This window comes from Zalophus californianus, chromosome 13 (genome assembly GCF_009762305.2).
Source record: "Zalophus californianus isolate mZalCal1 chromosome 13, mZalCal1.pri.v2, whole genome shotgun sequence".
Classification (NCBI taxonomy): Eukaryota; Metazoa; Chordata; class Mammalia; order Carnivora; family Otariidae; genus Zalophus; species Zalophus californianus.
This window is the reverse complement of record NC_045607.1, coordinates 46,141,717-46,168,633: the sequence shown is the minus strand read 5'-3', so window position 1 is coordinate 46,168,633 and position 26,917 is coordinate 46,141,717. Positions and strand designations below refer to the sequence as shown.

At 40.1% G+C, this 26,917-nt stretch overlaps 1 protein-coding gene across 13 annotated transcripts in view; it reads right to left on the bottom strand.

The window, feature by feature from the left end:
- The window catches only part of ELAVL2 (ELAV like RNA binding protein 2), a 163,585-nt gene that overhangs the window by 107,161 nt on the left and 29,507 nt on the right, over positions 1-26,917 (bottom strand). For 2 of the 13 annotated variants that reach the window (XM_027616909.1, XM_027616913.1), the window contains exon 1: positions 26,744-26,840. The exons of 10 other annotated variants lie outside the window; for them this stretch is intronic. The gene's annotated coding sequence lies outside the window, so the exon portion shown is untranslated. Of the gene's footprint in view, positions 1-26,743; positions 26,868-26,917 lie in introns of those variants that run through there. One more of the 13 variants, XM_027616919.1, reaches the window with a different exon arrangement.

Sequence of the window (26,917 nt, the reverse complement as noted above, 5' to 3'; positions counted from 1 at the left end):
GGTCCTTGGATTTTCTACTGAGTCTTAATTTTACAACTATGAAGAGTAAAATACTTCAGCAACCTAAGGAAGAAAGATGAACTTTCTAGGTCCCACCACAGAAGGAGTGCTCAAAACAAGACCGTGGTGTTAGAAGGGTGATAAAAGTGAAAGCCTAACTCTGGTTCCAGCCTTGGTCTCAGGATTTCACTGGGTTACTACAGTTCCGGTGATTTACAAATGTGGAAGCTTATTACATATAAAAGTTCCAATAAGCTCTGGGTAACTTGCTATCTCCATTTTAAAAGCCTCTTCCTCACAATTACCATCTATTTGAAGAGTGATTTGACCCATACTCTGTCCTTTGAGACATTTACATGAAAGGAGTCTCACCTACTCAAAAATCAATCTTTTCAATTAGATGAAAGCTTAATGAAAGCTGGGATCATCTTGATGAAAGCAAAATACTGCCAAAAGGCAAAAACAGTTTCACACTCTAACAGTAAACCCACAAAGTTGCCAGATTATAATTCTGCTATATAGTTATTATGGTCCAAAGATCTGTAATTTACCCCAGTAAGGCAATGGTTTTCCTATAAAATGTTATTCAGAGTTTACCATTTTTACAGGGAGCCATGACACTATCTCTGTCAAATCTATGTACAGATTTGGTTCCCTGGACAAGAAGGTATTTAATCAAAGTTCTATAATTCAGTCTCTTTAAAACGAAGAATAATATCCCAAATACTAGAAACATATTATGAGGGGCGCCTGGGTGGTTCAGTCGTTAAACATCTGCCTTCGGCTCGGGTCATGATCCCAGGGTCCTGGGATCAAGCCCCGCATCGGGCTCCCTGCTAGGCGGAAAGCCTGCTTCTCCCTCTCCCACTACCCCCTGCTTGTGTTCCCTCTCTCGCTGTGTCTCTGTCAAATAAATAATCTTTAAAACAAAAACAGAAAAAGAAACATTATGAGAACTGCACTTCCCTATGTCCTTTGTATAGGTTGCTCTACTGATTCAATTATCATTATGGAATACAATATGGAATGAATTCATCAAACCCCATTCTCCTTACGGCCAATAATAAGGTTGCAATTTGATAGACAGCAAACCGTAAAAGATGAGAAATGGGATGGAAAGCAAAACTGGTTGACATGGAGTCCAACTCACAAGAAGGACATGGCAGCTAATTTAGCTAAGTGGACAAAGGTTGAATTAACCTAACCTTTATGCTTCAATGTCCTGATTTGTACAATGAATACTATCTGCCCAGCTGAGGCCTGAGCTGTTAACAATAGGATTTGAACAGTTTAAGATTTGAGGGGGGGGGAAATGAAACAAAATTCAGAATGAATCCTACTTTTATTTAAACCTAAGACTGAACCTTCATTCTGTTAAAAAAAAAATTTTTTTGTTTCAAAAATACAGCCAACAAAAGCACTTCAAAAGAACTATTTTCTAAAAATCATTAAAATTCAATCTTAAAACATAAGCAGCCCAAAGTAAACACATGATCCGTGAGTAAGTCCCTAATGCACTGCAGGAGCAGTATAAATACAAACAAAAACTAACAAATGTGTAAGTCATCTTCATGTTATAAGGTAAGCCTCATGTAGTACACACTTAAATGAGCCCTGAATGCCAGGCACTGGGAACTGAAAACTGAAAAATCAGGATGCTGCAGGGAAGGAGGGGATAATGACAGAACTCATCAGAGATAAGATGAGAAAAGATTGGAAAGGACAGCATGTGTTAAGATTCAAGGTTGCCATGATATGCGTGAATGAACAAAAAGTATGGGCTAAGAATTCACTGACCATGCTCAAGGGAAAAGAAAAAAAATCTCTGACTAGTTCATAAAGTGGACATTACATTTGGGAAAGAATGGAGAATCCTGAGTACCCAAAAGGGCTTGAAATCTGTTCTGCAGGTCACAGGGAGATGCTGAAGGTTTCAGGCAGGAGTGGCAGAGACAAGGCTGTCCTCTACCTGTTGTGTCTCTTCTGTACAAGGTTCTAACTAAATCTTACGGGTCTATTTTTATCCATGGAGACCTTTCCTAAAAATCAATGCTATAAAGGTTACAAAAGCCAACTGATCCACAACTGAGGTCTAACACACGGGCACAGAGAATTCTAGTACAGTTAATAATCGTGTACTCTTGGAGCCACATTGCATACCTTCTGACTCTAGCTCCGCCATTTACTGGATCTTTGGGCCAGTAACTTAAACTCCCCTGGGTTGCAATTTCTTGTCTGTAAAATGGGGGAATTTTGACTCACCTACAACCTCAGAGTTCTGAGAACTTGAGAGAAAGAATGCAGATTGCTTAGAACAGTGCCCTGCACCACCAGGTGAGGCTGATACAACCACTTCTATGCCCTATTCTTTTGACATCTGATTAATGTTATTGTAACATTTCATATAAAAGAAGGAATGTTGATTCAGGAGCCTTTGTAGAGATATATGTGTGGGGAGAGGGAGATGGGGGCGGGGGGGGGGGGGTGTCTGATTTTTTTTTTCTGTTCTGATGGATCCTTCCAAAGCACAAGCTAAAAGCTACAAACCTAGGTGAACATTTTTTTTTCAATATGCCTTGTCCATTTTTCCCCTCACAATGGCTTAAAATGGTTCCCAGGCACATGTATGTAATTAAAATTCATTATCTTAAAAGACTGCTTTAGGAAACCCCGTAATGAAATCTGCTATCATCCCTTTTTTATGGCTAGATAGAATTACAACCTAATAGGCATCATTTAATCAAGACTTAACAATTAGATTCTTAAATCCAAAACTTGATTATTTTCTTCCTTGAAAGGTGCACAAAATTTTCTCCTAGGTGGTGGTCATGTAAAGTGAAAGGCAGAAGAACTATTAAAACCTTTATCATAATGGCCTTCTGAAGTGCTAATTATTGTCCAATTATGACAGGCATAATCTGAAAGTAGAAACCCTAACACAACCTAACACAATCTCATAGCATTTTTATTTAGATTTCTTCATCTACAACTCCAAACAACTGCCCACAAAAAGCCTAAAACTTACAGCTGTACTTAACTCTCACCGAATGCTTCTAGACAAGAAAAAAAAGTCATCAGTAACAGCATCCAGCCCTTTCCCTGGTTCTAACATTAGCAAATCAGATGCTAAAGGAGAAAAGCAACCCTACGCTTTATCCCATCCCACATTTTGTATATAAAAAAACCACGGGCTCTGAGAAGTGACAAGCTTTCCTAAGACACTCAGGGTCAAACCGCTAATAGGACCCAGGTCTTCGGCAGTACAAAACAAAATTTTGTACTCTACCTTCACCCTACAATATGGGGGTGGGGAAAACAAGTATTTGAGGGCCTACATTTTCAAGTCTGATCCCTGTGCCTCGCACATCTAATTACAATATCTATCCCCATTTCCAGCTAAATAAGATTAATTCTTAGTCACTGATGCTTAATAGTAACCCCTGCTACTCCCAGCAGCCAACACCCTAGTTTGAAAGGGATGTAGATCACTAATTAATGCATCATCTATTGAGAGCCTGTAATTGCTTTACCACACCCAAGTTCCTTCTGGCTAGACTAAGCTTCTTTACAGACCTAATACACAAAACAGGAGACACACAGTTGGGCAAGAATTCTATTAAAGAATTAGGAAAACGGGAAAGGGCTCTATTTATCACTGCAAAGAGAAATCTAAGCTCTTTGGTGTTCCATTCTATTTCCATTCCCAAAAGCTGTGAGACATCTCCCCACAAATCTAACTCAAGCTCTCGCCTTTGACTTAGTTGTCCAAAGGCTCTATGGTTCAGAGGACAGATGTGATCTTTATGCAAGATTCAAAGGAGTCTAAATATTGTAGAAACAGAGACTTAAAGTCAAATAATTTCTCCCAAAATAATCTCATCAACATTAGGGAGTATTTTCAGTCTTCCAAAAAATTCCAATTCAGGACAGAGAAAAGAAAATAGCTACTGCTTCTGAGAGTTTACTACAGCACCCCAATCAACCTTGTGTCCCGGGTATCACTCATTTTGTAGATCAGAAACCGTAAGGCTTAGAGAGGCTGAGGGACTTGAATAAGGACCCTGAATTCCTAATCTCCAGTGTAACAATCAAGTTCTAAACCAGAAGAGGTTCCTGTTTCTTCCTCTCAACTTACCTAACACTGGCAGGTGTCACCAGGTTGTCAGCTCCTAGGGGCCACTTCACAACCAGAGATGGTGCAGCCAGAGAGCAGCTCCGCTAGACCAGAAGGAGCAAAGGGCCGCATGCTTCAGCAACATCAACCTGTAACCTCTAGTACAAGTTCTCCCTGTCTCTCCTCTCATCCAAGGAAAGTGAAGTAGACCGCAGCCTCATAGGCTTTCTGAAAAAACTAAAATGAAATTTTAAGAGCTGTTCAAAGGATGTAATCTTTACTAATGTTAACTGGTAGTCTAAGTAGTGTGAGAGTGGAAAGCCACTTGAGATTCCGTACTGCTTTCTCTGAGTGCAGAATCAGTACAGAATCCCTCCCGGCAAATGATCCTACAAAATTAGAAAAACTCAAACTTATTTAAAATAAGTTGCCGTAAAAATTTCAAACTAAATTTTAAAATTTAGTTTGCGAAGCCTATGATGTTTGACATTCTTATTCAAATACTAATTTAGATCTATCTTCTCTCAATACGGGTGCCTTCAAGGACAAGGAATATGCTTTTTAAATCTCCTCAGAGGATCTCATCCTCATTTATTAAACAGAAGCCACAGGAAAACCGGCATCAATATCCCTCTCCTCCTGCTCCAAAACAAGAACACCTCATTTGGGCTTTTCAGATCAAAAACGCATTACATACCAACAAACCTTACAGCTGGACCCAGTTTCAAGCCTAAATATTGTGAACTGTATAGCAACCTTTTCTTCCATTTGTACTTTCCACCTCAATTTGGAGCTGTGTAACACTGATGCAGTTGCCCTACAGACTTTATATCTCCAAACAGCCCTTTGCCTTTAGAGATACCCTTACCCAGAGACACCTCAAAGTGTATAAAGTATAAAAGCCCAAAAGAAATATAAAAGAAGCACTAGTGGAAAGAGGCTCACATTTTATTTGTTTATTTTTTTAACTGACTGCTGCCTTATTTCTTTTAAACTAGGCAGAAATTTTCTCAGATCGAAGATTTCATTTTTTACAAGCCACAAGTGATTTCCAAAATGAAAAAAGTGATTAATGTTCTTAATCTTGAATTTTGTGTTCAAAGGAAATAAAAGTTTTACTGTCATTCAATATTAAATTCTGTGTACAAGGAATATAAACGTGTCTTACAGGCGCCTGGGTGGCTCAGTCATTAAGCGTCTGCCTTCGGCTCAGGTCATGATCCCAGGGTCCTGGGATGGAGCCCCGCATCGGGCCCCCTGCTCAGTGGGAAGCCTGCTTCTCCCTCTCCCACTCCCCCTGCTTGTGTTCCCTCTCTTGCTGTGTCTCTCTCTGTCAAATAAATAAAATCTTTTAAACAAAAGAATATAAAAGTGTCTTCTTTGTCATCAAAGACTTCAGAGTTTCCAGAGAAGTAAATTTCTTACAACCTGAAACTCCAAAATACCAAGAATTCTCACCACCACCGAACAGAGGTATCCTAACGAAGGAACATTTGTTTTAAACAGAAATCAACATCATCAAGAATGCTAGATGCCACTGGTATGAGTATTTCTTGATCAGGTATGGCACTATGAAGGTCTCAATAGTTGACAACATAATGTTCAGGAATTTGTTATCCAAATTAAAATGCAGAAAAGGACTAAACAGCCAATTTGAAACTTAGAAGTTAGTGCTATCAGAATATTAAACAAATGTGGACTCATACACAGAAAAGTGAACGGGCACCTCCTCACCACCAACAACCCCATTTTGCAATTTAAGAGGGAAAGGATTCCTGGGGCATTTTCTTCTCCCAACAAACACAGCAACCTGGAATGGACCCCTGCCTCCTCCTTACCCATCTAATCCTAGAACTACCTGGGGGCTTTTTGGGGGGGAGTGGGATAAATGCAGTGGAAGGTTTAAAAAAAAATAGTGCAGGTGTATTCAACAGCTGACAAAAGAGGTTAAGATTCTATATACACCCACGGTACCATTTAGTCAATTTCTATTTAACAAACAAACTGGGACAATGATTCCAATGTACGAAAAAGGAGATGCCTTAGGTGAACTACTTCAAGGTGCATTTTCAGCTCATGTGACCTTCCAAAGTGCTCCAAGTTGTGAGTTACACAGATGTGTTGGCATGTGCATATTTATAAAGTGTTGAGAGCGCTATAAAAACAACAAAGACAACACGTGACTAAATCATAAAATGTTAGTCCTGCAAGGGGACTTCTGACAACTAGTCCACGGCCTCAATTTTTAGGTAAGGAAAATAAGAACCAAGACTTGGACCGTTCCTAAAACTTCACAACACTGAGGTCTTCATTCTCAGCAAAATCTCAAATTTAATTATTCTCTAATTCCATGCCTTTACTCTTAAATTTACACTTCCCCTGGAAAGATGACTGTCTACTTCCTCCCTATAATACAGATTCTAAATTGTCTTTTAGGGCTTAAATGAGCCTTGCCCTATTTCTTCCAGGCAGGCATTAATACAAACCAGTGGTTCTCAAATTGTGGCCTGGGAACCCTAAGGGTCCCTAAGACCTCTTCATAGATCCAGGAGGAGAAAACAATACCTTTTTCTCATTCTCTCATAAATGTACAACAGAGCTTTCCAAAGGTTAGAAATGATGTGTGGCATCTGCTTCTGATTCAGTCTGGTGCAATATGACAAGACAGCTAACTTCTATTAAGCCATACATTAAAAGGGACAAAAGAATGTAAAACCATGCCACTCTTACCACTATTTTTTTTTAGAAAAATATACATATCCTGCATCTTTAAAACATTTTTTAAAGATTTATTTATTTGAGAAAGAGAGAGAATAAGTGGGAGGGGTGGAGGGAGAGAGAGAGAATCCCAAGCCGACTCCATGCTGAGCATGGAGCCTAATGCGGGGCTTGATCCCACAACACAGAGATCAGACCGGAGCTGAAACCAAAAGTTGGACGCCAAAGTTGGATGCTCGCTCACCAAGTACACCACCCAGGAGTTCCTTTAAAAGGTTATTTTTGTTAATATGTTATAGGTTTATTATTTTTTGAACTACAAGATAGTTTTAAACCTTCTCAGTTTCTAACAAATATTGATAGACATAACCTAAACAAACAAAAGGTCTTTTGAGTTCCCAATAATTTAGTCTACAAAGGAGTCCTAAGACAAGAAAGTTTGAGAAACACTGGTCTAACTCACTGCTAAGTAAGCTTTCTTTTTTTAAAGGACTTTATAGTGAATTCCTTTAGCATGTATGGATGAACTTCAGAAAAGCTTCCTATTCCTCTTCCCACTCTCAAAGGGATGTTCCTCCAGCCCTGGGGCGACGTAAACTACTTCTTATGCCCAGTACTTTTTTTAAATCACGTCAACCTCCTTTGATAGGGAATTTTTATAAACCCACAATACAGAAGCCATGAATATACCTTTATATTCTGGTTCTCAGGAAAGACACTTTATAAAGCAACATAAATGATGTTAAGTGTTGCCTACTTAGGTTGGTTTAGAAAATGCTCGTGAATGGGCGCCTGGGTGGCTCAGTCGTTAAGCGTCTGCCTTCGTCTCAGGTCATGATCCTGGAGTCCCGGGATCGAGTCCAGTATCAGGCTCCCTGCTCGGCGGGGAGTCTGCTTCTCCCTCTGACCTTCCTCCCTCTCATGCTCTCTACCATTCTCTCTCTCAATAAATAAATAAAAATCTTAAAAAAAAAAAAAAAGAAAATGCTTGTGAATGTTAACGATGATCTCCTAAAGAGTACCTAGGATGCTAAGAAGTGGTTTTTCATTTGGTCAATTCCATCACGAGGCAGAAAACCATGTTCTCTTTTCCTCCTGCTTCCATCCTGTCGGCCCTTATCCTTTACCTCAGCTTTCCTCACACCAAGCCAATCCTACAAAATTGTCCCCAGTCTGATTTCTCTCAAGGCTTCTCTCTACCACCCCCTTACTACGAAGGTTTCATAATGCCCTTCACCATACAAAAGGAAACGTTTCGGCCTGGGTTTCAAGACCCTCTAGAAAACCCAACCATCCTCCAACAGTCAAAAAAAGATCTCCTCAGTATGCTAGGAGTACATCATGGGTAACCCCCTCTTTTCGTCCTAGAAAAAGTCTCCTTTCTTCTATATAAAATCTCCCTTCAAGTGCCACTGACATTTACCTACTTTCCCAACTACCTAAGGCAGCAGCCCTCACCAAACCCACATTTCCATACTCAATGCCTCAACGTTTCCTGCCTGGGGGATGTCAGCCAGACTTAAACAACTGGAGGACAGCATTTATATCCTACTACTTCTGAACAGCCAGAGTCCTGGCACAACACAGGCACCGAACACTACTCAACAGTTTAGATGTAGATATTAAAAATTTATTAAAATGCTCTGAAAAATACAAGGGGATTATCTTTTGAATTAGTAATTACGTGTCAATAATATTTTTGGGAATTAAAAAATATATGGGTGATGCAAAAAGATCATAACGGCTAAACCATATAAAATGAAAGAAGTCTTTAATTCTTCCAACCCATATCCCAGAGATTAACAGTTTCATTAGCAATTTGAACACTGTCAAAATGAAGACAAATGTATACCAGCACAGACAAGGAAAGCAGATACTCTAATATAGAGATAGAACATTCTTTGCACCTTGCTTTTTACACTTAAATATCAGCACACGGAGAATTATTTCTTCATAGATGACTATTAACAGAAACCTGTTATTTAATTAACCAATTAATGGTTTTAATTTAACCAATTCCTTACTGATAAACATTCCAGGGTTTTGTGATTTTAAACAATGCTTGCAACAAATAACTTATACAAGAGAGCAAAAATATAAATTTAAAGATAGCAATTGCTGGTTCACAGTCTATTTGCATTTTTAATTATACTAATTGCTGCCAAAAAGCCCTCTAAAAACTTAATCAATTTGTAATCCCTCCAAGGCATCGCCTACATTTTAAAAATGAAACTGAAATAATGCAGCAATGTAGAAGAAAGGGATTGGGAGAAGGAAAGAAAAGCCAAGAACCAGCCATGGGTCCAGAGACTCCAACCACTGTCACTATTCATAAGACATTAAGCAACACATCTTTAGCATTAGCTCCGCTTGTATAAAATCAGGGTATGGGTCGCTATTGGGCATAAGGGCCCTTCCAGCTCTAACATTCTCTGGCGTCCTTGAATTTGCTATATACAAGAAACACACATTAAATACAAAGACAAAATCCTTCTTCTCTGGTGCTGCCCAGAACTAAACAAACAAGTGCTGGGAAGTCAAACTGCCGCACTGGGAAAGTAAATGCTCTGATAAAACCCCTGCTAGGAATTTAAAAATGGAACTGAAATGGAGACTGGAGGAAATGGCTACCTGAGAGGAAAGATAACCATTTCAAAAACAACAAACAAAAAAAGGATTCTAATCATATCAGGGTTTTCCTAGTTTAGGACAAGCTGTGTCTCAGTAGAAGAAATATAGCTAAATGGCTATCACGAGCAAGGACCAAAGCAACCTGATGGCTACTAATTAATAAAAAGTCACAAACATCCCTTTCAAGTTTACCATCTGAAAAAAATGGATGATAACAGGAGACAGGATTTGCTAAGCTGAATAAAAGCCTTCATTAGCAAAAAGTGACAGGATCACAACCCTGCCGCTGATAAGCTGCCAACACACTGGAGGCCTTCAACGAAGGGCTGCCCATTTAACATATTGTAGCTTTAAAATGAGTTGCTTTAAAACAGAACAGTACAAGATGCTGTACCCTGGACCGTGTGTGCATGTGTGCGGGGGCCAGGGTAAACCAAAGGAATATCCAGTGCAATAACCCTTCTTAAAGTTAGCCTTCCATGATGAAAGCATCCACCTTACACTCAACTTCTCCGTCTGCTTCCAGAAAGACTCGGTGTTGAGCAGAGCAGAAAGCAGCCATTCTTCCCGAGAGCCAGAGGAGGTTTCACACTGCTATTAAATGATGGGCCCAGCGGTCATCCCTAGAGCCTGCCTCCTTAATCCTGGCAAACACACCCTCTCGGTCCAGTCCTGAAGCAGTGCTAGTTTTGTTTTTTTTTTTTTTAAGATTTTTATTTATTTGACACAGAGAGACAGCGAGAGAGGGAACACAAGCAGGGGGAGTGGAGAGGGAGAAGCAGGCTTCCCACCTAGCAGGGAGCCCGATGCGGAACTTGATCCCAGGACCCTGGGATCATAACCTGAGCCGATGGCAGACGCTCAACGACTGAGCCACCCAGGTGCCCCAGTGCTAGCTTTTTAATATAGCATGCTTTGAAGCTGTATAAAACAGGTCATAAATACATGTAGAAGGCACAGTCTCAGCCTAGCCAGCGTGGTTAAAGAAGCATCCCACTAGACCTTTTCCTGTGTGGTCCAAGTAAATTGTTAAAGTCACCGGCTCGGAGACTGAAAATAGATACAGTGAAATCTTAATCATGGGGATGGATGAAGAGGAACAGCACTCTTAATACCGAAATCATCTTAAAATATTAAATTATCTATTATCTTGCACTTAATTACTATTGTATAGTAATAAATAATATTCACATAAAAACATCAAAACACTCACAGTTTAAACATTAAAAATTTTTATTAACTCCAGCTGGTAAAGTATGTATTTTATAGATGGCACCTTCACAGTAGTCTGGGTACCAAGCAGAGTATACCATTAAAACACACACACACACACACACACACACGTACACAAAATCTCGTATACAGTGTTTACCTTCAGCATGTGTAATTTTATCATTTTAATCTTGATATTAATAGAACAAGACCTACTACAGCCAAGGAATACAGTTATAAGACAGGATCACTGAAATCAAGGAGCTGCCAATGCAGTTGAAAACAACATTTAAGAAGTGTCCCAAAAGTACAAACTCTTTTTGTGTGTGTGTAAACTAATTTAAGGAGCCATTAAGAACAGACCAGACACCCAAGGCAGTGGGAGAGTTGTCACCCCAACCACCCCCCCCTTCCCTTAACTCTCCACCCGGCTGTCCGAGTAATGCCACAAGTAGCATTAGAATTCTCCTCTCCTGAACTAAAACTGTTCTACTTCTCTCCAAGTTCCCTCAGTCAAGAATGGAGGTTATTGGGCGCCTGGGTGGCTCAGATGGTTAGGCATCTGCCTTCGGCTCAGGTCGTGATCCCAGGGTCCTGGGATCGAGTCCCGCATCGGGCTCCCTGCTCCTTGGGAGCCTGCTTCCCCCTCTGCCCCTCTGTCTCTCATGAATAAATAAATAAAAAATATTAAAAAAAAAAAAATGGAGGCTATTGTGCCTATTTTCAATGGCTTCGTTCTGCACCTCAGGAAAAAGGGACTAAAATCTAAACGCTTTGAAAAAATAAGATTCAATAGGAAAAAAAATGCTATAGGAGCCAAATTACACAGTTCTAGAAGATACCAACTACCAGGGATTTAAAGTTTTGATTGCCTTCCAAAAAACCCTGTAATATTAAAAACAAGGGGAAACAGTTGTTTTAGCCATCAGAGTCCACCTCTCTGAGGAACTAAGGAGTTATAAATATATACTTATAAGGGTAATAAGCTAGTAAGATACTGTTTTAAAATACCATGTTATAGATCACTGTACTGCTCAGTTCTGATCATCTGTGTGTGGATGAGAAACTGAGCCACATGGAGAATTTACTTCCTCTTCATTTTCTTTTTCCTTGTGTTTTTTTGAATGCTCAGAGCCATCTCCCAGACTCTACCAATCTCTTACATACAGAGTCCTTTAAGAGTGAGGGACTGCCCAAAAGCCACTCAGGTCATTTCCAAAAGAGTGTTTTTCAATAAATTTCTTTGTAGAAACATTGAAGACAACTGCCTAAGCCTCTGCCATCCCAACAAATGTTTTAAAGACAACTCCAAATTATTATGGTATTTGTTTTTAGTTTAAATATAAATGAATACAGGGAGGAACACACCTTTGTGAGGAAATGGGGGGGAAGTTCAAGGTCTGGCAGAGAAGGATTCTATGAAGTTTATTAATAAACTAACCAAACAATTAAATCAATGACAAGCTACAATTTTGAGTGAGTACAGTACTTTAAGGCAAGCAAAAAGCTTAACAGACATTCCTCTTTAGTTTTTACCACCTCAATCAATATACTGGGAAAACACTACCAAAAAAATACTGATAAATTATACTTCAAAATCAGAGAGCATTTTTTTCAGAGCCATGAGTGAAGAAAATAAAGGATACAGACAACACAGGTCTCACTGCTGCAACTGGCATTCATGGTATAGTTTTTAGTGTGAAAACTGCCTAATTATTGTCCTAAGGAGAACATTAAAATGTGTCTCAGCTGTTTAAAAAAAAAAAAAAATTGCCAGATCTATAGCAGAATACAAGCGAGGCAGAAGGGCCCAGATCTGGGACCCAAAGTGGACCATGAATTGATCAGGGAAAAGAAGATTCAACTTTAAAACCCTTTTCTAATATACTGTCTATAAAATGTCTATAAAATTAATGTCTATAAAATTAAATGTCTATACTAATATACTATACTATACTAATATACTAGACTAATGTCTATAAAATTGAAAACTAAAAAGCCTACCTTTGTGAGAGTAACACAAGGAGACAGTAGACAGGAGGAAAGATAAAATGACAAACGAACTTCCCTGACCACTCCACACTAAGGAGCCCCAGAGACTTTTCCTTCATAGAACAAATCACAATTACAAACAATAACTTCTAGAACTTTAACATGTGTCTCCTTGAATAAACACGAAGTTTCACGTCAGCAAGGACTATATCATGTTTACCACTATATCTCACTATGTAAGTGTGATGAGCAGTATAAATACAAACACTAAAATGAATTTTTGCATAGAAGCCAATAAATGTTCACATACAGAGGCTAGAAAAATAATTGTTTTTAAACTACTGCAGGGCAGAAAAGGTTGATCAACATTCAAAAAAGTGAATGGGTGAGCAATCAAAAACAGCAAAATACCAGTAAGATCAGGAGGCTAGGCAAAATACAATTATAAAAACATAAATCCTATGAAAGTGTAGGTCTAGAGAAGTTTCAAGTTTTAAAGAAGCCACATATATATAGTGAACATTTTCAAATATTCATGAGCTGTTTAAGAAACCATCACCAAATCTGCTTCATTTTGTTAGACGTAACAAAGGAAGTAATTATGGAGAACGGAAAAGAGAAAGAAAGGATAATGAAAAACTCCTATGGAGAAATCTCCACAAAAGTCCTTAGGGAAACTAAAATAAAATAGGACACCCAAGACTTGACAACAAGTCCCTGGATCTCTGTAGGTTTCTGAATTTCTTAGAGAACTGGGGAATTACAGAAATATTCTACTCAAAATCTTTGATAGTCCAGGCCAAGAGAAGAGAGAAAAAAAAAACCACAGAAATTAAAGAGAAGTGGTACATATTCATCAAAGTCATAGTTTAAGACTGTAGTGTCCTATAAGTTAAAATGATGTAAAAAGCTATTCAGCTTTGAATTCTCAAGACTTATCTTAATTCGTTTCATATTGTGATGTCCCAAATTTTGGCTCAAGAGTAAGAAGCATCCTTGGCAGGACTGCACTTTCTACTCTTTGCTGTGTCTGTTGCCTATTAAGCCAATTTTACACCAGAGACACCTGCTTGTAATGTAGAGACAATTTGATTATTTTATTGTTTTAGGCTTACACCAGCTTCACAGGGCACAAATACTTATAATCTACAAGGACTAAAATACACACAGGGATAAGAAACCAAAGAACATGCTAATGTGCAGCTACTTCAGCTTCTCAATTCTAAGACATCATAGAAAGATGCACCACTAACTTCACAGCTTTGAGAGAAATAAAAATCACTACATTAAGCAGATATTTGACACTCAAAAAGTATATAAAAAACTTTAAATCTAAGATTTGAAGAAATATGGCATTTGTTAAAGCGATAGTTTTTACTAATATTTTCTTGTAGTAATTAAAACTTTAGGGGTGCCTGGGTCGCTTAGATGGTTAAGCGTCTGCCTTTGGCTCAGGGCATGATCTCAGGGTCCTGGGATCGAGCCCCATATAAGGTTCCTGGCTCAGCGAGGAGTTTGCTTCTCCCTCTCCCTCTGCCTCTCTCCCCTGCTCATATTCCCTCTCTCTCTCTCTCTCTCAGTCACATTAAAAAAAAAAAAAAAAAACTTTAATAAGATCACCTGTCATTTGAGGCTTAGCTAGAGATTCAAAAAAGATTTTCTCAATTGACAGTAAGTTTCAAGCACTGCATTATCTCACTTTTATTGTAAAGTATCTTCTCTATTCCAAACTTTGAATTCAAGTGAATTAAACAAATGTTTGCTAATTTTCTACTACAAACAAGTAGCACACGTGATGCAAGAAATAAAGTAAAAATAAAATAATCCCTTTTCTAGGGAAGACCAAAAGGATTATCTTGAACCTATTCCCCATCCTCCCTCCAACCAATTTTTGTGACAGTTAAGTTGGAGAAACAAGGTGAATCAAGAACAATCTTTACTGGGTGGATATTTTCTTGATTCAAGTTTGGACATTATACATCCTATTGAACCCCTGACCTGCAACTATTTTTCTCAGAACAAAAATAGTGGTGTTTCTAAAAGCCACCAGACTTGGAAAATATTAGTTTCAGAAATTTAACAAGTTTGGGGCGCCTGGGTGGCTCAGTTGGTTAAGCGGCTGCCTTCAGCTCAGGTCATGATCCCAGGGTCCTGGGATCGAGCCCCGCATCGGGCTCCCTGCTCCACGGGAAGCCTGCTTCTCCCTCTGACCCTCCCCCTGCTTGTGTTCCCTCTCTCGCTGTCTCTGTCAATTAAATAAATAAATAAAATCTTTTAAAAAAATTTTAAAAAAAAAGAAATTTAACAAGTTTAAGGAACAGCCCTTACAGATTCTCTACTACAATGAGCCGGGATTATATGAATGTCACTTTCACTGGGAATAAAACATACAGTATTTCAATCTTTTTTCTTGATTTTAGCAGCATCCAAAAATAAGTTGGAGACAGTGTCTTCATTCCCTTGCTTATAGAAAATAACCAATCCATACCTCATATGCTTCCAAAAAGTAATCCTCCAAGTCAAGACTGCCAGCTGGCGTCAGGAAGACACCAGCCTGTGATGGAATCCTTCCAAAAGTCACCTAGCCACAGACCTAAAATAATGCAAGGTCAGAATCCTGGCTCTGGGGAAACAAGGGTGGGCATTTTGCTGGGAGTGCTACAGGGACCAGAGTGAAGCTGTTAAAACAAAAAGAGGTAACAACAGCTCCACTACTAAGGAACTAAACACAATAAAGCCTGGAGATGAGAAACAGTCACTAAGCCGCCTCTTGGATCTGACTCCCTGGCTGTAGACATCTTAAGCTACAACAAGCAGAACTCTGAAAGGCAGAAAAAACATTTTGGAGTTTATGGAAAAGGTACCAAACTAAGAGTCACAGACCTAGGTTCTACTTCCCCCGGGGTAGGCTGAATTCTTAGGCAAACCACCTAACCTCTGAGCCTCATTTTCTTCATCTATAAACTGAATATCCCCAGGGAGCTGTGGTAAGGTTCTGGACGAACAGACAGGTTGGGCACCATCACTGTTACTAGAGGCAATGCTCTCATCTCCTGGTTCCATCGTTTTGGATGGTGCACCACATTCAATTACTGTTTTTCTGTCCTAACAGGTCTGTCAGCAACTAAAAGCAGGCAGCTCCTTGCTGCCCCCTCCCAATACACTGCCAAACTGACTAATACAAGGTTGCTTACCCTAATTGCATTCTTAAGAAGCAATAATTTAGAAGTTACTTTAGAAGTTGTACAAAAAGAGGGTGGGGATGCCTGGGTGGCCCAGTGAGTTAAGTGTCCCATTCTTGATCTCAGAGTTCAAGCCCCATACTGGGCTCCATACTGGGTCTGGAGCCTAATTAAAAAAAAAAAAAAAAAAGGAAGAAGAAGCTGTTGTACAAAAGGGGGAAAACATCTAGCCATTTTTCTGAGATCACAAACTATGTTGTTCACCCTCAAATCAAACTTTGCCCCCTACTGTCCACAAAATAATACCCATAAGTTAGCCAAACTCTTTTTTTAAAGTCCAAGAAGGAAGAATACATATTATACCCAAAGAGCTAGTTCCAACTGAGGGACTGAACCTCTCCAGAAAACCAAGGAGATGAAGCACCATGTAAAAGGCTGTTTGGTCACCTTTCAGAAGAAAAAAAAAGTAACATAAATGCCACTAATGCAGAAAAGCAACAGACAGACCTGGGAATACCAAGAACTGGCAAGAGAAAGCTATAATCAGTAGTCCTGAGAACCCATGATCTTGGCAGATACGGTCTTAGGCATGGGGAAGACTCAAGGAAAAGGTGCAGATCAGTGTGGTTAAAAGCATTTCAGCTTCTGACCTGTTACTTGCTTTCTACTACTGGAACTATACTAAGAGGAAGGCCCCAAAGAAACATCTTAACCTTATGAATTTTTCCCAGGTGTTTACAAAAAAAATGTTATTTTTTGATGTTGGCACAGCATGCCGTGGAGAGAAGACTATGGGGGGACAGGTCGGGGGCTTTATGTAGCACCCCCCCACACACACACACACACCCGTGCCTGGGATTGTTCTTCCGGGACAATAGCAGAATTAAGATAGTCACAAGAGCATCTCTGTCCAGCCACAACTTAAAACTTGGCAGGTTCTGCAGCGCATAAATATTCTTCACCAGTGACCGGGCTCCTGACAAGCCAGGAAATACTCATACCACAAAAGAAAATCAAAAGAAACAAAAATGACATGGGAGGAAGTAGGGAGAAGAGGGAGATCCAGAACTAAGTAAATAAATATACACACAAAACAGATCAAGAAAAGCTACACATTTCCGTCCCGAAAGTAATATGCAGCAACCTGGCCATATCCTGAATGCCCAGACTACAGAGATCTGTCCCTTTTCTCAATCTCTCAAACACTATTAAACTGCTGGGGGGGGGGGGGGAATCTTTTATTTTATTTTTTTTTAATTTTATTTATTTATTTGAGAGAGAGAGAAAGAGAGAGCACGAGAGGGAAGAGGGTCAGAGGGAGAAGCAGACTCCCGGCCGAGCAGGGAGCCCCATGTGGGACTCGATCCCTGGACTCCAGGATCATCACCTGAGCCGAAGGCAGTCGCTTAACTGAGCCACCCAGGTGCCCCGGGGGAATCTTTTAAATTATCATTTTCTATCATTTTCTGCCTCAATTCCTTAAGCAGACAGACCAAATATGAGAACAAGGATGCTTTATAAACCTTCTCTAAAGCCCTCTCAGTATCTAGCATTTAGTAATAACATGTGACAAAATAATAAATACTATAAAACTTCCTGGCTTCCGAGCACAGTCCCAACACAAAAAACTTGAAAACTTTTTAAAATCCTTTAACTAAAAAAACTTTAGATGAATTTGGATAAGATCTACACGCCAAGTCAACCACAGCCCATCTATACCAAAGCCTTTCTTACCGAATAGGAGTAAGCTCCATCGCAATGATTTTCAACCTTTAGGGAGATAAAACACACTTTTTCCCCCCCAATTCTCAATTCCTCACCCAAACCAACAACCAAGACACCCTAAGAGCCCCTCAACCAGATGATCCAGGGCATATCAAAATAAGCAACATATTCATCTGAAAGGAATCATATAATCAAGGAAAAGAGGACTGGTAATCTTGGTACCAAGAGTTCTCTTTAAGTGCTTCTCAAAGATAAATTCATGGGGCGCCTGGGTGGCTCAGTCGGTTAAGCGTCTGCCTTTGGCTCAGGTCATGATCCCAGGGTCCTGGGACTGAACACCCCCCCACCCCCACATTGTGCTCCCTGCTCAGCAGGGAGTCTGCTTCTCCCTCTCCCTTTGCCCCTCCCCCCTGCCCGAGCTCACTCTCCTGCACGTTCTCTCCCTCCCTCAAATAAATAAAATCTTTAAAAAAAAGCATTTAAAAACAAAAGTTCAGAATACACCTATAATTTTTTTCAAAACGATATACACGAGTTATTTCAAAATTAGGTTTTTAAAATAAGCATATACTTTTACTCACATCCCAAGTATAGAAAAAAAAAAAGTGGCTGGGCTGGAGACTGCACAAATTTTTTTTTTTTTTTTTAGATTTTATTTATTATTTATTTGAGAGAGAGAGAGGGAGAAACAGCATGAGAGGGAAGAAGGTCAGAGGGAGAAGCAGGCTCCCCGCTGAGCCGGGAGCCCGATGTGGGACTCGATCCCAGGACTCCGGGATCATGACCTGAGCCGAAGGCAGTTGCTTAACCAACTGAGCCACCCAGGCGCCCGAGACTGCACAAATTTTTAAAACTGCCAGCATTACACTCCTATTATTCAGAAGGGTTTTGCTAAGATGTTCAATACAGGGACATATTCTAATTCCTCGTTATGACTGGCCTACCTCAAGTGGCTGCCAGGAAAGTAGGGCTTCATAGGCATTGTTCTGTCCTCACGTGCCACATCAGTGCTAGGTTGATCAAAGAGATCTTTGTATCTGTTTGCCAGGCTGAACAAAAAGTTAACTAGAAATTTAAGTGCATCAAGTCACCAAAAGGAAGGCTCTACACTGACATTTTCTACCTACTTATCATTCATCTGCATTCATTTCACTAGACATTAACACACACTAAAGCTGCTCTCTGCTATTCAAGTTGTGCTATTATGCTCAGGAGTAGATGAATAATATCCACCTTCCCCATTGTTAAAAAAAAAAAAATTACAGCATTGGTCCAAACATGGTATGTGGACCCTTTTTCTACTTCTGCTGGTGCATCAGCTTGCTCTACTGCACACATGGGAGAAAGCTTTGCTGAAGCTGTCCTGCTGTTTCTAGAGAAGGGCAGAAAAGGCTGAAGGCTGAAAAAAATAACAGGGGAACGAGGAGAGACAACACACATAAACCTCACACCTGGTAACCTCTCATATCAGCTCTTTTTTCCAGCAATCTGAAGGGAGAATGTCTTTATTCTAAGCTGACACCATCAGCAATGCAGTTAGCAGGTGGGCCACAGGCCTCTTTTAAACAGCTCATAACATCCTATTAGTTTTCACAGTACCAAGGCAACTTCTGCTGACCCCGAAGCATGTGAATGAATACAAGCAGGTGACCAGCAGGAAAAAATTCCCACTCCCGGTAGGGGCAGGTCTAAAATCCCAGGAAGAGGGGGAAAAGGTAAGATAAACTGCTAGAAGTACATCTTGTAAAAGAAGAAGAAAGTCTCTTTAGACCAGATTAAAGGAGACTTCTCTCAATGAGGTAAAGGAGACCACAGAAATCTAAAATCATATGGAGTGATCTAACATAACTCAAATATTTACAAACACAATCATAAAATATGAAATATTAAGCACTCCTGCCTTTGTCTTTATATTTGAGTAAACTTTTTAATTCCCATAGACTTAGGAACTGTCACAAAGTCATAACTCGAATACCACAAAGGCCAGGCAGTAATTTATTCAGAAGTGAAACAAATCATGCTCCACATGAAGGATGCAGTTGACAAGTATGTCGCTTCACCCTTCCAACTTTTCAAGAGACATGAAATATGGTTCTAGATCTTTATATGATATTTCCCAGCACCTAAATCAACACTTCACTACTTTGTTTAAAAAATATGTTTTAGGCCAGTGACACCTGGGTGGCTCAGTCGGTTGGGCATCTGCCTCTTGCTTTCTGCTGCGGTCATGATCTCAGGGTTGTGGGAATGGGCCCATGTCAGGCTCTATGCTCAGTGCAGAGTCAGCTGGAGATTCTCTCCCTCTGACCACCCCCCCCACCACGCACACTCACTCTCAAATAAATTCTTTAAAAAAAAATGGTTTAGGCCAAATGAAACAACTACAGACCATATACAACCTCTGGCCATCATTTCGGACCAATGGCAGAAACAATTTGTCCATGGATACCCATTTCTCCTTTTTGTCCTCTAATAGCTGCAATTCACTTGGTCACAGAAGATATTCTTCAGTGAGTAAAATGTAACAAAATGCTTAAGAGCCAATGAAAAGGTGCAAGCCAAATGAAAAAATAAAGAGACAAGTGCCTAGGTTGCACCTGACCCAGAATTGCCAGGCTAGAGGTAGAACTACTGCAGGGCTCAGAAGCATAGACAGATGACTAAAGGACAGAGGGCTAGCACAGAGGTGTCGAAGAGAAGAGATGAAGGCTGTGGGTAGATCAAGTTCCTTCCAGAGACCATGGTGGGGAATGATGAAAGTCAAAAGCACTGATGACCTAGTATTTGGGAAAAGTCCATGAGTCATTCACAGCCATAGGCCACAAAGGGCCCCAGGGGTTTAAACAAAATAAGCCAGCAACCAGTAAGTAGCACCTCAGGGAAAGAAAGCGGTGTTGAGTAAACGCATACGGAAACAGACCTTAGCTGGGAATAGGTTATAAAAACTTGCTCACTCTATAATAAACTTTGTATACGTAAAACAGCTTAGCTAGCTCTGCAATAATGGTGGGTGATCCTCACATCACCAGAGGTGCCTCCAGTAGGGAAGCAACATCCGTGACATTTTTAAAAATTGACTTTCAAAAGTAGCTCAGAGTGAACTCAAAACCAAGTACAGTCAGTTCCAGGAATATTTTCCTAACCTTACCCAATTCACTGAATTTATTTTCAAATACACAGTGATCTATTTGCTTTGAGAAATACCTCATGTACTTCTGATACACCACACAGGATGCCCAAAGAATAAAAGTGTTAAACATCCTTTAAACATTGAACAAGTGAACAATTTCCAATAACTTACTTGACAGGGCATCCATCAATGACTTTTCACTTAGGGTGGTGAGAGGGTATTGAAACAAACAGGAAAAAAAAATGTATTTCTATGCAAACTCCATTTTGTGATGTAGAGGAATAGATTCTTGATAAGAGATTAAACAAAATTCAAATCAGGAAAATACGGACTGATTATTTTAATTTAAATGCTTAAATTTAAAAATCTGATTTCTCATTGAAAAAAAGATGGAATATTTAAATTAAGACATTTATATTCCTGGAATGTTAGCTGGCTAAATTCTCATAATTTCACATGTAATTTTTTAACATTATTTATATTTTCCAAAGAAAAATGCATTTTAAACTTCCCTTCCAAATCCCATCATCATAGATATATTTATACCTATTTCCATACTGAAATGTTCAAAGGCACAATTTTCTCAAAACCTCCCTGCAGTTTGGGAATTTTCTCTTTCTCCATGGCAGAAATATGCATATGATGGTATGTTATAAAGAATCACTAAAAATTATCGTTCATAATAACGCACTGAAGGCCAAATATATAAAACTAATCAATGGAAACCACCGATTACCACTTTTCCAATTCAGTACACATTGTCAATCTACTGCCAAAAAAATCTCATATTTCAGTATGCTCATCGTCACCTCGTCCTTGAGATATGGAGGGTAAGGTTTTATACTCAAAAAGGTTAAGAAACCAGGACATAAGTAATTGAGTGAAAGACCAGACAACGGAAACTTCAGGCTTCCAGCCTATAGCATATTCCACCTGGCTCTGCTAAATTAAGAATTTCAACTAAAGTGACAAAACTTACCGAGGCAAGACAACTCAGTAGCTAAACTGGCAGCACTGTGCTCACCACAAGACCTTACATGTGTAATATTTGTTTACAAAATTCAAACAAACTATGAGACAAGGAAGCTTAGTGTCTGCCTTCAACGAAAAGCCCACATTGCTAAGGCTACAGCAGACAAGAACTAATCTGAATGACTTCCCCCTGCCCTCACCAGTATAGAGGACAACTCCAATACTCGAAGTCCTATTTCCCAAACAGAACCTTATTTTAATCCTCTTGAATCCTGAGGGCTAGATGGTAAAAAACTGTATGGAAATTTCAGTGTACGTACATTTCTCTAGGGAGAGAGGGCCCACAGCTTTCTTCAGATGCTCAAAGAGACTCAGAACTCGGTATTAACAAGAAAATTCAATTTTACAGGAATTCCGTAACAAAGATACAGGAAAGCTGAGAATCCCTATTCACACAAAGAAATAAAACTAGTCAAGAAAATGTCTAATAAACGTTGAAGTGAGTTCGACCACTGCTAACTAAAAGCAAAATAAAAAAAAACCCATACTGAAATGTTAACCTGCTTGGTATTTATGAACATACAGATTTTTGTGATATTCTATTAATGCAACCTTTAAAGTTGCTGTAATCATCTCCGGTAATGAAGAGCCTACAACGAAAATTCTGTAGGAAAAGTTAGTCATGTCGAATATACGTTTCTTTTTTATGAGACTGACTCCTTTAAATCAAAGGAAAAGGCTGTTATGAATCTATCACTATTAGATTAGACAAGGAAAAAAATATACAGATACTCAACGCAGGAGTTCAAAACTTATCTGGTCTAAAGCAAAACCCTCAACATGTTAAAACAAAAACTATCATTTTACTGTCTCATAATAAATAAGCCTATTGAGAAAAACTGTCATTTTTTTTTCCAAATAAATGATCTCTAAAAGTAGGAAATGGGGTCTTGCCTGTCAAACCTTATTTGCCATACATTTTCAGTCAAACTGACATAGTGGAAGTCAGATACGGAAATAACACACAAGTTCTATAAAAGTGCAAGTTCAAAAAAAAAAAGTTACTTGCAATTAATAATGCAACCTCCAAACTGGTTCAGTTTTAATCTCCTGCCACCTATTCCTATGACCCTGGTTATTTTACCTATCCCACTCCTTCCCAAAGTACCCATCCTTCTCTGCATGAAGATTTATTACAAGGAAAACCCATATGTCATCACTCAAAACTACTCAGCAACACTCAAAGGGGAAATATAGTTAAGAGTATCAATGAAATTGATGCATTCAGAACCTAACCCCTATAACTCTGAGAAAATAATACCTTTACCAGAAGTAGATATTTTAATGTAGCCCAATCTCTGGACAGGTAGCACTGGTATTAAGGGGAAGATGTCTATAGGAATGCACCTTCTACAGCATTACAGAAGAGTCGCCTTTTGTTTTTGTCTTAGACAAAATAGAAGGCTAGAGATATAGAAAGTCATATTCTCTTAGAAAATATTCTCCTGTGATCTTACTAAAATTAAAATTATGATAGGCATCATGCATGCTGAAAGCCAAACCTGTTTATTTCTTGTTAGTGAAAAGTTTCCTACATATTCCATAAAACCACCATAGGATTTTACTATACTAATTCCTATTTTTAATTCAGATTCCAAAAGTTACCAATGCTATTTAAACCATAATAAAATGTGTATGTATCTTTTAATATACAAAAGCCTTAAAGTATTGCCTTTCAAGCTTAAGCACCTTCTGTTTCTGCTTAGCAGATTTATATTACTTAAAATCAAAAAGAAAAATCAACTAAGATCGCAAACCAATTAGTATCTAAAAATCAAATAGAACTTAAATGTTCTTCCCAAATTAGAAACATATAAAACAATGAGTTTGGCATTAAAGTACACAACACGTGCGTTCTGTGAGTAACCAGAACCAGTGAAGACTTCCACATCTGTAAAATGAAACTGGCCAAAGCAAGTGAACATTCTGTGTGGCTAATGTTCTCTATAGAGTTAATTCAAGAGTTGGGTGTGGCATCACCGGTGCATAAGGCCTTCAAACAGTTCTACAATATATTAGCATAAAACAGCAGTATTGGCAGCTAAAAATATTAAACGATTAAGACTCTAACCAGGATAAATTACATAATCTGTGGATCACGGTGTAAAATGAAAGCAGAGGTCTCCTTGTTCAAAAATCTAAGAATTTCAAGGGGGAGCGGTTAAGACTGCATTATATGCCCATAAAGCAGTTCTGCTTCCAACCAAGTATTCATGTTTAAAAACAAAACCGAACTTCAAATGTGGTAGCTTACTGTGATTATTGGCCTTCCAGCTGAATATCCAAAGAATAAGAAAGAGTTGGAGTAGACAGCTATGGGCTGGTTTTCCACGGGGTGGCATACCACCCAAGCCCCATACCATCTCATCTATACAGCCCTCCCAAATGCCATCAAAAAAATAATTATAATAACCTGACCAGGCTAAGTACCATGGGTCTCTAGTCTCCCTTATTTCCAAACATTATTGGTGACAAAGGTGATAAAAAGAATGTGTTATGGTAGCTTTAGTAAGACTTCAAATGAGAGCAAAAGAACTGACCCAACCATGCAGACCAATCTATCAAAAAGGTTAACAGTAAAGTCAGTCTTAAGATGCTATTTTGGAATATCCAGTCCTTTGGGAAAAAAAAAAAAAACACGAAGAGTAATGTGCCACTGTGGTGTTCTTGCGCCATGCTACTGTCTGAAAAGTATCCCAGGTTTAAAAAAAAATTTCTCCCCATCAAAGAAAGGTTGATCCCAGCTTAGAAGTCGGGGTATTCTGGCTTTGTTGTGTCCTTAAAGAAAACTTGGGACTTGCTTCTAGAATAAAAGAAGGGGCGGGGGGAGGATGGAAAGCAGTATTTTTAAAAATTATAATGTCAACCAGAAAAGCATAGAAGGCTAGAATGGTTGGAAGTGGTAACAAGGATTCAGCCAGGAATATCTGTCTGTAAACAAAGATCCAAAAGGGTGGATTAAGAAATGGGGTAGTAGAAACGTCGCTTAGAGCATTGTTGTTCCATATCTCATCAGGAGATAGGTCATAACTAAAAGAGCAAAACCCAGGCAGAGAAGGACCTTGCTTCTCCGGTGAAGAAGCATTAACCAGAACCAACCAACCCCCCAAAAAACAAAAACCAAAAAAGGAACTCTTAACAACTCACGCATTCTTAGCCTAGAAAATAAGGTTCAGTAGTAAATAACAGGCTCAGCCTACACTTACCAGTTTGGGGTTACCTGTGCTATTCCAGGAGCATACCCTAAAACTAAAATTCTCTTCATCCATAGGAACAGTGTGTACAGGTTCAAAGAGCTGACCTGATTCCTAAGAGCAAATACTACACAGTGAAGGAAACACCCAAAGACAGAGAAAATGGGGGGCCTTAAATGCCTCAGGCTGTCTTTTAAGGGTAAATAAAAAACCTAATTCCCCGAAAGGTGGCAGCACCAAGTTACCCAAATAGGCAATAAGGGGCCAGTTTGATCACACAAACGCAAACATTCTCTCAAGGGGGGAGGGGGAGCAGAAGAATCACATCAAATTGGATGTAATGTTTCTTCATAATTTCATTTTTTCTACCCCACCCCAGCCATTACTTTCCAGACACAAATTTTCTTCTTGTCCCTTCTTTCCCTTTCCTCCCGCATTTCCAAAGGAACTTTCTCTAAGTATGCACACACACCCCACCTGAGCAGTATTAAATCAACATTCCTACAAACCTGTCATAAAGAATAACCCAAAACAAATGCAGTAATGTTCCAGTCCATCCAGCCAAACAGTCACCATTTCTAGACCCAAAGATCCAGATGAGAAAGTAGATCCAGGAAAGCTTTTCTACCCGCTCACCAAAATGGAGACTCCAGGTCAGCTTCCAAAGAAAGAGCGAGCTTAGCACAAATGAAAAATTCAAAGGACTCTGGGGAAACCGTTTTTGAGAAGATTCTCTTCAAGGGCAACTAACCAGTAATTCAAACTGATTTTTTAAGCAGATGGGGAAATTACACCCCAACTGGTATTCGAGTGGTTTTAAATGGACTTATTTGTCCTAAGTTTGGAATTGAGGTACATTTAATGAAGACAGAATTATCATGGGCGGGTCCACCAAAAAATTAAGTTTCAAAAAACTCTATCCTTGACGGGGGTATATTCATGTAGCATTGCTAAGCACCATTCTTTGGGGAGGGAATGAAAGAGAAGAGATACCCGGGAACAAGTCCTCCTTTCTCACATTCTCAGAAAATGTAAAGACAGAAGATGAAATTTTTATCATAAAAATGATCTTTTTAAACGCACACTATTTTAAATGACCATCTGGACAGCTACAACTCCTTGCTCATAGCTCACATCTAGAGACAAGGTTTTGAGCCCTGGCCCTCCAGGATAACAAGTAGGCTTTTAAGGCAACGCTGTGGAAAGACTGCCTGCTGGTCATTGTCAAGACCACTGGAGGAGCACCTGCTGGTGAACCGAAGTTGGTCCCCGCGAGACCACCAATCGCACCAGGGCACGCACACTCGTCCGTGCACGGGGGCCGCAACTGACAGGCCCTCCCGGCGGAGCTGGAGGCGCAGCTGCCGCAACCTACCCGAGCGAGCCAAAGCCCCGAGTCCGCCTCGCCCGGCGGCCCGGCCAGCCCGGCGATTCCCGCCCAGCGCACTGCTCGCGCGCAAACCCAGGATGCCACCGCGAGCTGCGACCTCGCGCGGCTGCGCCCGGCCTCATCTAATACCGCGCAAGAGAGCGAGCCGCCCCGGGGATCCTCTTTGCTCTGCCCTGGCCGCTCCCAGTCCCATGCCACCTCCGCACACTGCGTGGCCGCTCCGAGTCTCCAGACGCCCCAGGAGCTCCAAGGACCACGCGCGAGGAGGCGCCGTACCAAGTGGGCACGCCACCAAACACCATCCGACTGGAGAACCCAGTGCACACAGCCTCCCACAGGCGGGACTGCCAGTCCGCCACAAGAATCCTGCCCTTTTTCTAGAAAAACCCTCCCTCCCCCCACTTTTCCCTCCGAAGCACTCACCTGCGTCTCGGCGCAGTTCTCCTCGCGCTTCACGCGACCGTACCCGGGCACGTCCAGGCCTGAGCACGCTGCCTGGCGCGACTGGCCCCGCTCGGCTCCCGCCGCCCCCAACCAGCTTGTGCCCACAGGAGGGGCGGTGCCACCTCCCGAGGCGCCCAATTCCCTCTACTCCCG